We start from the raw sequence: 15,268 nt of genomic DNA, 5'->3' as shown, positions 1-15,268 counted from the left end.
GCTCTCACCTGTCAGTGGAGACATTTGACAGGAGCCAGGGCTATGCAGGTAAAGTTCAACCTGTCACTGTTTGTCACTAATCGGTTGAAAGTGAGAGGTGACATTGTCTCTGGGTACCCACAAGGAAAGGTTTCGACAGGGACAGGCTTTTGGCCTGCATGGGCAGACTTAAAGGTGATCTTGGAACTTTGCTGGAGGTGGGGAGGGAAGAAAGGGGCCAGCAGAACACAGCGGCGAGTATCTCATCAGGGACTCTCGGTGTGGAGCTGCCTCTGTGCCTGGAAGGAATCTTATTTCAGATGACTCTCAGCCATGGAGAGGGGAGGGGCGACCAGACAAAAAAGGAGATTCTCAGAGGGAACTACGGAGCCATCCCAGGAACCCAGAGGGCTCACATGTGCCGGGAGTGACCACCAGAGAAGATAAATGGCATCAGAGAATGGTGTTTGTACCTTTTCCTACTTCTTCACCACAGGGACCTTACCTGGAAACCTGCTAAGTGGGCAGGGAGGGCATTTGCTCCCACAGCCCTCACTCCAGGGGAACGCCACCTGGTGTGGATGACTTCCCTTGGGCTAACCTGTCCATCAATCCCTTCAAATATGCAAATGCTTCCGCAAGACCATTCCTTTGCACACAGGAGTTCCTGTTTAGGAACTTTCAACTTAAGAGCTTCTGGCAGTAGGGATAAAAAGCAGCATTCAACCACGTTATTGCAAATGGCAGGATCTCCTTCTTTTAAAAGGCTAAATAGTATTCCACTATGTGTATATCTACACCGCACTTTCTGTATTCATTCTCTGTCAATGGACACTTAAGTTGTTTGTACATCTTAGCTATTGTGAACAGTGCTGCAATGAGCATGAGGGCACAGATATCTCTTTGAGATTATGATTTTATTTCTTTTGAATGTGCACTCATAAGTGGGATTGCTGGATCAAGTGAAAAAGCGAGACACAGAAAGACAAATACTGCCAAAGTTCACTTATATTTAGAATGTAAAGAAGTAAACTGACAGAAACAGAGAGTAGAGGCCAGGCATGGTAGATCTCTCCTGTAATCCCAGAACTTTGGGAGGCCAAGGTGGAAGGATCACGTGAGGCCAGGAGTTGAAGGAAGGCCCAGTGTAGGCAACACAGAACCTGTCTCTACAAAAACCTGAAATATTAGTGGGCATGGTGGCGCACACCTGTAGTCCTAGCTACTCAGCAGGCTGAGGCAGGAGGATAATGTGAACACTGAAGTTTGAGGCTGCGGCGAGCCATGATAATGCCACTATACTCAGCCTGGGTGACAAGGTAAGACCTTGTTTCAAAATAAACAACAACAACAACAACAACAAAAACAGAGATTAGAACTGTGGTCACCAAGAGCTCGAGGGTGGGTAAATGGGGAGATGTTGGTCAAAGTATACACACTTTGTTAAAAGATAAATAAGTTCTGGAGACCGCATGTACATCATGATGACTCTACATAATAGCACTGTGTTGTTCATTTGAAATTTGCTAAGAGAGTAGATATGCACACATGTACAAAGGTCAACTATGTGACGTGATGGGTATGTTCATTCAATTGTGGTGAGCATTTCACAATATATACGTACCTCAAAGCATCACATCATACACCTTAAATATACACAATTTTTATTTGTCAGTCGTTAAATGCTCAATAAAGCTAGAAGAACCATCATTAAAAAAATCAGGAAACAACAGGTGCTGGAGAGGATGTGGAGAGATAGGAACACTTTTACACTGTTGGTGGGACTGTAAACTAGTTCAACCATTGTGGAAAACAGTGTGGCGATTCCTCAAGGATCTAGAACTAGAAATACCATTTGACCCAGCCATCCCATTACTGGGGATATACCCAAAGGATTGTAAGTCATGCTGCTATAAAGACACATGCACACGTATGTTTGCTGCAGCACTATTCACAATAGCAAAGACTTGGAATCAACCCAAATGTCCATCAGTGACAGACTGGATTAAGAAAATGTGACACATATACACCATGGAATACTACGCAGCCATAAAAAAAGATGAGTTCATGGCCTTTGTAGGGACATGGATGCAGCTGGAAACCATCATTCTCAGCAAACTATCACAAGAACAGAAAACCAAATAGCACATGTTGTCATTCATAGGTGGGAACTGAACAATGAGATCACCTGGACACAGGAAGGGGAGCATCACATACCGGGTCCTAGTGTGGGGAGGGGGTGGGGGGAAGGATAGCATTAGGAGATATACCTCATGTAAATGATGACTTAATGGGTGCAGCACACCAACATGGCACATGTATACACATGTAACAAACCTGCACATTGTGTACACGTACCCTAGAACTTAGAGTATAATTTAAAAAAATAAAAAATAAATAAATAAATAAGTAAAGTCAGTCTTCACATCAGGGTTTTGTTTCTTTGTTTTTCATTTTTTTGAGACAAACTCGTACTCTGTTGCCCAGGCTGGAGTGCAGTCGCATGATCTTGGCTCAATGCCACCCCCATCTCCCGGGTTCAAGCAATTCTCCTGCCTCAGCCTCCTGAGTAACTGAGATTACAGGCACATGCCACAATACCCAGATGATTTTTGTATTCTTGTATTTTTAGTAGAGACAGGGTTTTACCATGTTGGCCAGGCTGGTCTCAAACTCCTGACCTCAAGTGATCCACCCGCCCTGGCCTCCCAAAGTGCTGGGATTACAAGCATGAGCCACATGACTGGCCTTCACATCAAGGTTTGAATTCATGGCCAGGGCTAAGAGTGCCCGCCCATATGGCTTCAGGAAAGTCACAGAACGTTTCTGAGCCTCAGTTTCCTTCACCATCAACGACACTAAAAACAATACGATTGTAGCTGAGACACCAACCTGACAGGAGAAGATTCAGTGTGTAAAAGGGCAAAGCACGGCTGCATGCAGCCAAAAATAATATTAACATACCTGTACTAATCATATGTCACAATGTCAGCAATAACTACATTATTGTTCTTAATACCTACAGCTATTAGCATTGCAAATAATATAATAGACTTAAGCCTTGATCATAATATAATAGTGTTAGTGTGCAGGTCAAGATCAAAGCAGCAAGGGAGGTGAGGAGCAGCAGAGTCCTTTCTGGGGCTGCTTCCCTGGGCTCCAGGCTATGGACAAGGACTTGCCCCTGGCTGACCTCACAGCATGATGCTAGCCCAGCAATCAGGATCACCGCAGAGTGAAAGAAACTGCACCAAAGAAAGTGAAGGTCCTGGCTTGCTGGTGGCGACCTTGGCAATGGAGGGGTTGCTGTCTAGGGCCCCAGGGAGACAGGAGGTTTAGAAGATGTGGACCATTCAGCAGTATTTAATTTAGTGAGGGCCAGTCATAGCATGGTTCACGAAAAGAAGGTCAGGCCTGACAAATCTGGCTGAATTCTCTGAATACATCCCCAGAAAGGGGAGACAACGGTTCCATAACGGGGGGTTTATCTGCATTTCAGGGAGGCATCTGATCTAGAAGGACAAAACTGATTGACTCGCAAAGGCCTCTACGGCACTTTAGGGAAGGGAAATTAAACTGGTGTGAAAGGAGTTTAAATCAGAGAAACCTATTCTACCCAGAAAAAGCCTTATAAAAAAAAAAAATAACAAGAGTAGAGAAAAGAAAAAGGAAGTAGGAAGAAGCAGGATTCTTCGGGTTGGAAGACCACGGAATGGAAGAGCCCATTTTTAAAGAAGAAACCCTTTGGTGGCCAACCTCAGAAGTGTGGGTTTGTACAATGTCATGACACCATCAAAGTAACGAACTGAGTGCTCAGCAATCAACCCCCACCTGCAGCAAACCTGCTGGACCCAGCAGCCTCCTCGCGCCAGGGCCAACCAAGAGGCAGAGAACTTGGAGAGGCGGCATTCTAGACCAGCCCTGAGCAGGGAGAGGGCAACTAGCGGTGTCATTCTCGGGAAGCATAAGCTCCGTGGAGGCAGGAATGGCAGCAAAAAGATGTCCCAGCGGATTTTCCCCAAGGCAGGTGTAAATGTGGACCTCAAGTTACCTCTCTGATTCTCCTTATGTGGAAAATGAGGATACTATGAGCACTCTTGCAGACTCAAGCAGAAGGGGAGAGAGCCTTGGTGACAGAAACGTATCTTAAGCTATTAGCTGGGTGCAGTGGCTCACACCTTTAGTCCCAACACTTGGAGGCTGAGGCAGGAGAATTGCCTGAGCCCTATAAGTTTGAGACTAGCCTGGAAAACAAAGACAGACCTCATCTCTAAAAAACAAAAACAAAAACAAAAAGCAATTAGCTGGGGGTGGTGGTGCATGCCTGTAGTTCCAGTTACTCAGGAAGCTGAGGCAAGAGGACCCCTTGAGTCCAGGAGTTTGAGGATATAGTGAGCTATGACTTCATAATTGCACTTTTGCCTGAGAGACAGAGCATGACTCTGTCTTAAGAAATATAAGAAAATAATTTTTAAAAAAGATGCCACAGACCAGAGGGCTGACAGCACAAGGCATTGTTTTGGTATGCTCATTAACCAACACCCTAGCCTTCTCTGCAATGGGTATCCGACCTCTTGGAGGATTCCTCGAATATTTTATTAGTAGTGGGGACAAAGATGGATCTCTACAGACACACTCTCATTCTCCACTGGCATCTCCCAAGAGAAAGGGTTGATTGGATTGGATTTCACCACCCAATAAGGAGCCTTCTCAATGGGCAAGGTTTGAGCAGAGACACCTCCTTCCCCAGTCACAGCCTGTTAAAGACGCTGATTTCACTACATGGCAGGAATCACAAAGAATCTGTAAGGATCATGGGAAAAACAGGCTCATGATAATTTTCATTTTTCCAGGCAGGTGGGGATACCATCTACATTAGTGGGCTGGAGTAGATATCCAACAAAGAAAAGAATATAAGCACCCAGTATGGTGCCAGGTACTTGGAAGGTACTCAGAACTTGTTGGGTCCTCGCCTATTTCCTCACTCCCCGTCTGGGCGCTGTGTGATGGAAGAAGTGAAGAAAACCCATCTCTATTTGAGAAACAAGAGTGACAATGCTGATAGGATTCTTACTGCAGCACGCATGAGGCTCTCTGAGCCTTAAGACAAGCCCATGAGGATTATGCTTGAGGGAAGAGATGTCAGATGCCTTGCCTAAGCTCTCAGAGCGGGTAGGTAATGGGTCCAGGGTTCAACACCCTGGCAGTCTGACTCCAAGTCCTTCCTCTAACCACTATGCCACTTCATGAAGACATAGAGACTCAGGGGAAGCCAGTTTGACCAAATGAGGCTCATCACCTGCAGCTCCTGAATATTCTCGCAGAGCCCTGGCATCATCTCCCCAAATGCCAGTGAGAGCAGCTTAGGACAATCCCACCATAGGGTGGGCAAGGGCCCTGGCTCACCCTCTCTGACAACTACCCCAGACGCAGGCTTTATTTTTGGGCTTTTCCAGCGCTTGGGCCTTTGCTCAGGACACTCCTCCAAAGAAAATCTTGCCACTCAAGAAAAGACTTTCTCTTCTTTGAGATAAAACAAACCTAGGAGCACAGTGCCAATCGTAACATCTGTCACTCCACTACAGAACTGGGGAAAAGCATTTGAGTGGTGAGCAGTCTGCACGCACACACATGCACACACACGGACACACATACGGAGCTATACACCAACACTCTTCTTGGAGTTGGACCACTGCAAAACACTTTTCAAAGTAGAGTCTATTTTTTAAGCAGAAAAAAGTGAAACATCTTCTTGACTTGAGTTCTTTAAAGAGATGCCCATGTAGGAGCTACTTCACTATAAGGAAAACAATGGTACAAGGTCCAGTCTAGTGCCAGATTTCTGACTTGGGCAGTCCATGAGACCGCCACTGCTTTCTCCACAGCTTCCTGTGGGCTGGCTACTCAACCTCAGACCAAAGGTCTCAAAACCAGACCGCAGACACCAACCAGCCCAAGCTTGAGACAGCCACTGTTTAATCCACAGCTTCCTGTGGGCTGACTATTCAACCTTAGACCAAAGGTCTCAAAATCAGACCTCAGATGACATCCATCCCAAGCTTGAGACAGCCATTGTTTAATCCACAGCTTCTTGTGGGCTGACTCTTCAATCTTAGAACAAAGGCCTCAAAACCGGACCGCAGACACCATCCATCCCAACCTTCAGACAGCCACGGTTTAATCCACAGCTTCTTGTGGGCCGACTACTTGACCTTAGACCAAAGGCTTCAAAACCAGACCTCAGATGCCATCCAGCCTAAGCTTGAGACAGTCACTGTTTAATCCACAGCTTCCTGTGGGTCGACTACTCGACCTTAGACCAAAAGTCTCAAAATCAGACCTCAGATGCCATCCAGCCCAAGCTTCTCCCATGGCAGACAAATGAGAATATGGACTCTGGTGAATGTCTGCTTTGGAGCAGTCACCGTGCTCATGTCATCCACCTAATGCCTCCGCTGTGAGGAGGATCCCGCTGTGATTCTCCCATGTTACAGATGCGTACACTCAGGCAGCAGGAAGGATGGTCCAGTCATTCAGCATCGATGACTCTAAGATACGAGGAAGAGACTGGCAAATCTGCATCACTTGTCAATGAGGCTGCTGGAGATTGGGAAAGCAGTCCGTGATGGATTTGTTGCACCACCCACAACTGAGAGCCTTATGTCCCCTAAGTATGTGAATACGGCAGTGAAAAAATAGGGCCTGTGCCCTTATGAGGAAGGAAACACCAAACAGGTAATAAAACATGGTGAGAGCTTCCACAAAACAAAACACACGATAAAATGAGAGCTGGCAACAGAGAGAGTTAAATGGCAGAGGGCAGGGGGATACTTGGTCTTGGGAGACTCCTCAGAAGCAGTGGCATTTAAGAGAGGTAAGCTGAGGCTGATGGATAACTAGAAGTAAGACAGGCAGGGAATATTTCAAGCACAGAATGGTATCCATGAAGCTTGAAGCTGGGAAAGAGCTGGGTATGTTTACGAAAGTCCTCACCCAAGGTGAAACCACCTATGTGTCTACTTCAGATGCAGACTCACAGCCCTAATGCCACCGTGGGGACTTATTCAAAAGATTTCACTGATAAAGATGCATTCCCGGGACCAAACTGAGGGTCAATACAGGTCTCAGGTGTCTTTGAATTCCCCCCTTGATCCCCTGGGGACACCTGGGCATGGGGATAGATGATTGCGATGAGTCTAATTGTATCTGGATTTCTCTACGGCAAATGTGTGCAGAACAGCCCAGCAGAGCCCTTGACTAATGACTTTCAAATATAATTAAAAACATATTTCAATAGAAAGCACATTGCCAAGTCTATACCAGCAAAGTGAAATTAACCTTCAAACCATACTGGAACAACAGTGAATCACAAGGGTTTGTAAGAGATTAGATACACTGTAGCCTAATTATGTTACAATAACTCACCTCATTAATCTCCAAGGAAACAATAACGACAACAGTTAAATACCGTAATTAACAAACCCTATTTCAAACTTGATTTTCATTTTATAGGACTGGGTAATATTATCCAATGTAACTGTGCGAAAGACAGGATGTCAGTAGAGCAACCTGGTTCTTTTAAAGGCTCTTGGCTAACAGAGTTCAATACTTCGGATTTATGACTCCACCACGTAAGGATTCTGCTTAGAGCCCAACCCACGCAGCAAAAATATTGTGCTGCGGGGTCAAGATGCCACAGACTGTCAAGAACTTCCAAGTAGCTTTCTCCCCTCGATAAAGGGGCATAAAATTAAATTTGTGTTTGTCTTTCTATATATGAGGCAGTGAATCCTGTGCTTGGCCCTCTGTCTGGGACCTGTTTAGCACTGAGATTCTCTAGTTACAAGTCCTTTGCAAAGGTTTCCCAGGCAGGGTTGTGACAGGTTAGACAATCAAGGGAATAATAATTCAGAATGAGCAGATAATAAAGAACCAAAATGTCATGATGATTTCAACAGATGCAGAAAAAGCATGTGACAAAACTCAGCAACCTTTCAGGATAAAAACACTCAACAATCTAGGAACAGATGAGAACTTTTTCAAAATGATAAAGGGAATCTATGAAAACACTCCCAGGTGGTATCATACGCAATGGCCGAAGGCTGCATGCCTTCCCCTAAGATGAGGGACAAGGATGGGTACCGTCATCTCATCTACTCAGCATTATACTGGAGGGTCAAGCCAAGGTGATCGGGCAAGAACAAGAAGTAAAAGCCATCTGGATTGGAAAGGAAGAAGTAGAGATATCTTTATTTGCAGACAACAAGATCTTGAACACAGAAAAGCCAAATAATCCGCACCCACATACCCACATCCACCCCCACATACAAGTATTAAAACTAATAAATTCAGCAAAGTAGCAGGATATAAGATTAATTTGTGAAAATCAGCTGTATTCCTTTATACTAGTAATGAACAACTAAAAATGAAACTAAGGACACAATTTCCTTTACAATAGTATCAAAAAGAATAAACTTAAACTTTAAAATAAACTTAGGAAAATACTTGCGGATAAACATGAAAAAAGAAATGCAAAATTTCCATGCTGCCAACTATTAAATATTGATCAAAGAAATTTAAAGGATCCTAAATAAATGAAAAAGAAAATTCACATCCATGGATTGGAAGACACACTAAAATGAAAATACTGCTCAAATTGATCTACAGATTTAACACAATCCCTACCAAATTTTCAATTGCCATTTTGACTGAAACTGACAAGCTGACTCTGAAATTCACTGAGAAATACAAGGGATTCACAATAGTCAAAACAATCCTGAAAACTAAGAACAAAGTTGGAGACTTACACTTCCCAATTTAAAATATTTCTACAAAGCTACAGGAATGAAGATAGTATGGTACGGGCCTAAGGACTGATTTATACAAATTAATGGACTAGAACTGAGAGTCCATAAATAAATCCTTTTATTTGTGAGTAAGTGATTTTTGACAAGGGTATAAAGATCATTCAAGGTGAAAAGAATAATCTTTTCAACAAACAATGTTAGAACTGGATAACCGCATACAAGAGAATGAAGTTGAACCTTCTTCCATCACAGAAAAAAAATGAACTCGAAATGCACCACAGACCTAAATGCAAGAGCTAAAACTCCAAAAATCTTAGAAGATATAGGAATACAGCTTTACAATCTTGACTTAGGTAAAGCCTTGCTAATAGATGTCAATAAAAGCACAAACGACTAAAGAAAAAGTAGCTTCACTGCGATTAACAAAACTTGAAAACTTTACGCTGAAAAGAATAACATTCGGAAAGTTAGCTAATAATAGCAATAGCAAACACAACCTGTAGAGTGGGAGAAAATATTTGAAATTACACATTTGATCAAGGACTAGCATCCACAACATATAAACAGCTCTCACAACTCAGTATCAAAATATAAATAACCCAGTTAAAAATAGACCAAGAATCTGAACAGGTACGTCTCCAAAAAAGACCTACAAATGACCAGTAAGCACACACACAATGTTCAACATCATTAGTAATTGGAGAAATACACCTCAAAACCACAATGAGATACTACTTCACATCCACTAGTATGGCCAGAATATAAACCAAAACTGATTATACCAAGCATTGGTGAGGATGTGAAAAAACTGGAAGCTTCATTTATTGTGAGCAGGAACGGGAACGTACAATGGTGCAGCCGCTTCAGAAACAGATTGGCGGTTCCTTCAATCATGGGGGCCAAAAAGAGTTACCATCCCTCCTAGCAGCTGTACTTCTAAATGTACATTCCAGAGAAACCAAAACATGTGTCCACATAAAAAAGTGTTCACAAATGTTCATAGCAGCACTATTCATAATAGCCAAACATGAAAACAACCCAAATGTCCAACAAATGATAAATAAATAAAATGGGGTCTATCCATACAATGGATTATTCAGAAATAAAAAGGACTGAAGTACTGACATATGCTACAACAGAGATGAAGCTTGAAAAGTTATGCTCGGCGAAAAAAGATAGGCACAAGAGGCCACCTATGGTATGATTTCATCTATATGGAATATCTAGAATGGGCAAGTCCACAGACACAGAAAACTGATTAGTAATTGCCAGGACCTGGTAGGGGCGGACAAAATGGGGAGTTACTGCTTAATGGGTGGGAGGCTTATTTTAGTTAATGATAAAAAGATTCTAACATGAAGTATGGGTGGCAGCCATCCAACTCCACAGGTACACTAAACCTATTGAGTTATATGTCTTTAATAGATAAAATGTATTCCACAAATATTACTTGAGGTCATCTTCATAACAGTTAACTTTTACTGACTTCTTGCTATCTGCCAGTCTCTTATACACATGATGTCAGTCAATCCTTACAGAAATCTTATGAAGTTTGGAATATTGGCTTTTTGTTTTTGTTTTTGTTTTACTGTATGTATGGAGGCACTAAGGCCAGAAAGTTCATTCATTCATTTACTTTGAGATGCAATCTCACTCTGTCACCTAGGCTGCGGTAAAGTGGTGTGCTCTCTACTCACTGCAACCTCTGCCTCCCAGGTTCAAGCGATTCTCCTGCCTCAGCCTCTGGAATAGCTGGGATTACAGGTACCCACAACTATGCCACAGCTAATTTTTGTATCTTTTAGTAGAGATGGGATTCCACCATGTTGGCCAGGCTGGTCTCGATCTGCTGACCTCAGGTGATCCACCTGCCTTGGCCTCCCAAAGTGCTGGGATTACAGGCATGAGTCACTGTGTCCAGCCAGGCCAGAAAGTTCAATATAGTTGGTAAACAGCATCAAATCCAAGTATGTCTCATTCAATGCTCCATGCACTGAATAACTGTACTTGATTTTTGTCTCTTCTAAGCCTTGTGTTTCACAGTAGCCCAGCCCTCATGGAGCTCACATCTAAAGAGAGTGTATCAGTTAGCTATCATCAAAATAATACTTGCATCATAAACCACACCAAAACTCAGTGGCTTAACTCAGCCCTCATTTATTCTTACATATGTGTCTGTGGCTCAGGTGGAGACTGGATGACCTAGGATGGGCTCAGCTGGGCAGCTCTGCTTCAAACCTCAGGTCAGGTTGTGCTTCTCATTGCACATTGAGCTCATGCAAGCTCCACTTGCATTCTTAATAACTACTTGATTTGGTCTCTGTCTATTTAGACTGAATCTGCTGGGCCCAGGCTTAAAGGACAGCAGCTATTGAAGAGGATCACGACAATGGCAGGGGCACATGAAGGAAAGCCCTCAAGGTAAGGAAATGCCTGCCCTACGTGTGCATCTATTCAATGATACCCTATTGTCCAGAGCAAGTCACCTGGCCAATATCAAAGTCAAGAGGTGAAGAAGTCCACTCTGCTCATCACGAGACCATGAGAAAGAGTAGATGCATAACATTGTCCAGAAGAGTGAAGAACTGTGATCAAGCATTTGACTGACCGCAGAAGGAGATATCTGCACCTCAACTAAAGATGCTCAAGCACCTTCTCCCTTGAGTTTCTCATCTGTAAACAGATGGTCAGAAATACCTATCTACCTGACATAGTAGTTGTGAGGATCAAATAAAACACTGATTGTAGGAGGCCCTCCGAGTAGTACCAGATCTTTCTGCCAACAAGAATTACTGTTATTAGTAGTTACCGAAGACCTCCCAATTATGAGAGAGAGAGATGTGTTGAAATGAAATATTGGCCTTTGCAGCAACTTGGATGGAGCTGGAGGACATTATTCTAACTTATTCTAAGCGAAGTAACTCAGGAATGGAAAACCAAATATTGTATGTTCGAACTTGTAAGTGGGAGCTAAGCTATGAGGATACAAAAGCATAAGAATGATAAAATGGACTTTGGTGACTAAGGGTGAAGGGTGGGAGGAGGTGAGAGATAAAAGACTACGTATTGGATACTATGTACACGCTTGGGTGACGGGTGCACCAAAATCTCAGAAATCGCCATTAAAGAACTCATCCATATAACCAAAAACCACCTGTTCCCTCAAAACTATTGAAAGTAAACTTTTTTAAAAAATCCCTATTAAGAAAAAAAGATAGGCTGGGCACGGTGGCTCATGCCTGTAATCCCAGCACTTTGGGAGGCCAAGGTGGGCAGATCACAAGGTCAGGAGATCAAGACCATCCTGGCTAACATGGTGAAACCCTGTCTCTATTAAAATACAAAAAATTAGCCAGGCGTGGTGGCGAGCGCCTGTAGTCCCAGCTACTTGGGAGGCTGAGGCAGGAGAATGGAGTGAACCCAGGAGACAGAACTGGTAGTGAGCCGAGATGGCACCACTGTACACCAAACTGGGCAAAAAAAAAAAAAAAAAGAAAAAAGATAGATGGTCTTATTGAGGTAATCAAGTAAAAGTGGAAGTGCAAGGATAAATTCACAGGAAAGAATGAGGCCGTATCATACAAGAAACTCCTTTTGAAAACAACCATAATAAGAAATTAAGAGATTATAAATTATTATAACATTGAATTTCGACTTTTCTGCTGGATTCATGAAAGTCCTTAAAAACTGAGCTCTTTCTACCAGACCCTCTGACCTTCTCAGACAGAAAAGCACCTCCAGGAATTTCTAATTTCTGACAGCCAAGCAGGAAAATACAGGGGAAATCACAGGAGTTAAGAGTTTTCTGCTGCTAATACAGCTCCCTATGCCAGGAGGAATTCTTGAGCTCATTCTGGTGTCAAGGGAAAAGTTCTAGCAGAAGTCAGCAAATCCAGGCTCCAGTGCTGGGAGGCAGGTGACCAAGGATGACAGGCTTGGACATTTTAGGGGCAGAGTCTTGGGTTTGCATCCAAAATCTGCCACTGATGGTCATGCAATCTGCGACAAGTCGCTGAGCTTCCTTGAGCCCCAGTTTCCAATAGGATTGCTGGGTATGTACCCAAAGGAATACAAATCATTTTATTTTAAAGACACATGAATGCGTATGTTCACTGCAGCTCTCTTTAAAGACAGAATGGTATTCCTCTCCTTACATCTTTGAGGAATCACCACACTGTCTTGCACAACGGCTGAACTAATTTACAATCCTCCCACCAACAGTGTATAAGCGTTCCTTTTTCTCCACAACCTCGCCTGTATCTGTTGTTATTTGACTTATTAATAATAGCCACTCTGACTGGTGTAAGATGGTATCTGAGGTTTTGATTTGCATTTCTCTAATGATCAGTGATGCTGAGGTTTTTTTCATGCAATTGTTGGACACACAGACAGTAGGGTCTATTGGAGGGTGGAAGGTGAGAGGAAGGAGAGGATGAGGAAAAATAACTAGTAGGCTTAATGCCTGGGGGATGAAGTCATCTGTACAACAAACTCCCATGACACAAGTTTACATATGCAACAAACCTATACGTGCACCCTTGAACTTATTAGCTTGGCACAAAATTAACTGCAGTTTTTGACACTGATTTTAATGGAAAACAAATTACTTTTGCACCAACCTAATAAAAGTTTAAAAATAAAAATAGAAGAGCCCCATGTTACTACCTGCTTCCAAAGGTTTATGTGAAAATTAAATGAAAAAACACATGTGAAATGTGAAATGGAATCCCCGGTGTACAATAACTGCTAAATTAATACCAGACATCATCATGGGTGATTTTAAAATATTGTCATTATTCCTGCCTTGCCCACTTCATGAGTTTTTTAAAATAGGGAACAAATGAGAGAATTATTAGATACTTCACAAATTGTGAAGAATTAGGCAAATACAGCTATGCTGTGATGATTATTAAGTGGCCTTGGCACACTGCACCACTCAACAAATATTTGTTAAGGGAACAGGGAGTCAGTAAATGCAATTAAACCCCCTTCTCTTGCTATTTGCTTTGGGCCAGTAAAAGGAAGCCCTTGTAGCCAGCATTCCTACTCGCAGCCGCAGGCTTCTCATTCAGGCACAGGCATCTCAAAACCTCCCAAAGTTGCCCTCAGCCTCAGCACATTGCTTGCTTTCCTGAGAAACTCATCATGGAGAAGGCAAACCTTTAGCCTTCATGCCTTGACCTAGAAGAGACAGCACGGAGATTGTTTTTGCAGAAAACAAGAAAGGTCACATTTCATCATTCTATGTCCCAATACCTGAGCACTGGCAAGCAAAAAAAGAGAGATCAGTCAACTGGACTTTTCCACTTAGAGAAGCATAATACATCTTAAGAGTTTTCATGATGTATCGGTATCTCCTTGAAGAAGATATTTCGAGTTTGAGATACACCATAAATATCCTTCAATGTGGTGCATGTCAACTGAATGTCCCCATCCCTGAGTAAGCATGGACAATATATGGTAGGGACAGAGGTGAGTTATGGCAGGGAACATATTAGTAATCTAGGAACCCAGTGGACACCCACAATTTACAGTTTAATCGTCCACAAGGTATAGCTTTTCTGTAATTGAATTAGATTTTGAAATAAGGCAGACCTGATTTATAGGGCTGTTTCAAAAACACACACAACAGGGTATGTTTTCTTGTTTGTAACCACAATCTAATGGTTAGTGTTAATGCATTACCAAGGAATGAGGCAAAATGGCTAAATGTAAGGTACTGAGCATTTGCTAAACAAAGAGGCTGCATCAGCAAAAGATTGGAGAAGCAAGAAAAGTTATCCTTCTCATCTATGTTCACTTAAGGCAGATGTACCATTTTACTTTCATCTGCCTTATAAAACTAAACACAACTGGAAGTACAGTTACTCACTCATCCAACAGACATTTCAGCATCAACTCTATGCTTGCCTCTGTGTTTGACACTCATGTCACTGAGACATCTACTACCTATGTGACCTTGGCTCATTGCTCCTCTAAGTCCCCATTCCCACATCTGTGACGCAGCGACGATAATGTTTTCTACCTTACGAGGCTGATTTGATGATAGTGATAAATCACTCAGCATACTATGTACAATGTAGTATTACAATTCTTCCTATTATTATGGCTTTTGTTATCTCCTTACCCACAGTTTATACTCTTGCAGAGACGACAAATGAAAACCATTACTAAGCACATCTTTCTTGTATCTGTTACCTATTGCCACGGTAACGCTATACAACAAACACCACGACCTCAGTGACATTCGATTGTAAGGGTTTATTGTTCACACATCTAAGGTCCCACCCAGATTGGCCAGATTTTGACTTTGACTTTTCTGCTGGATTCATGCAAGTCCTTGAATACTTCTGCCCATGCTCCTGGGCTCACTCACATGTCTGATGCTGGCCAGCTTTTGGTTGGTCTCTTCTGGCCTCAGCTGGGCACGTCTCTACTCCATGTTCTCTGTATCCATTTCCAGCAACCAGTCATTGGCATGG

This window comes from Piliocolobus tephrosceles, chromosome 17 (genome assembly GCF_002776525.5).
Source record: "Piliocolobus tephrosceles isolate RC106 chromosome 17, ASM277652v3, whole genome shotgun sequence".
Taxonomy (NCBI): Eukaryota; Metazoa; Chordata; class Mammalia; order Primates; family Cercopithecidae; genus Piliocolobus; species Piliocolobus tephrosceles.
The sequence above is the reverse complement of the archived record's forward strand: the minus strand, read 5'-3'. Positions refer to the sequence as shown.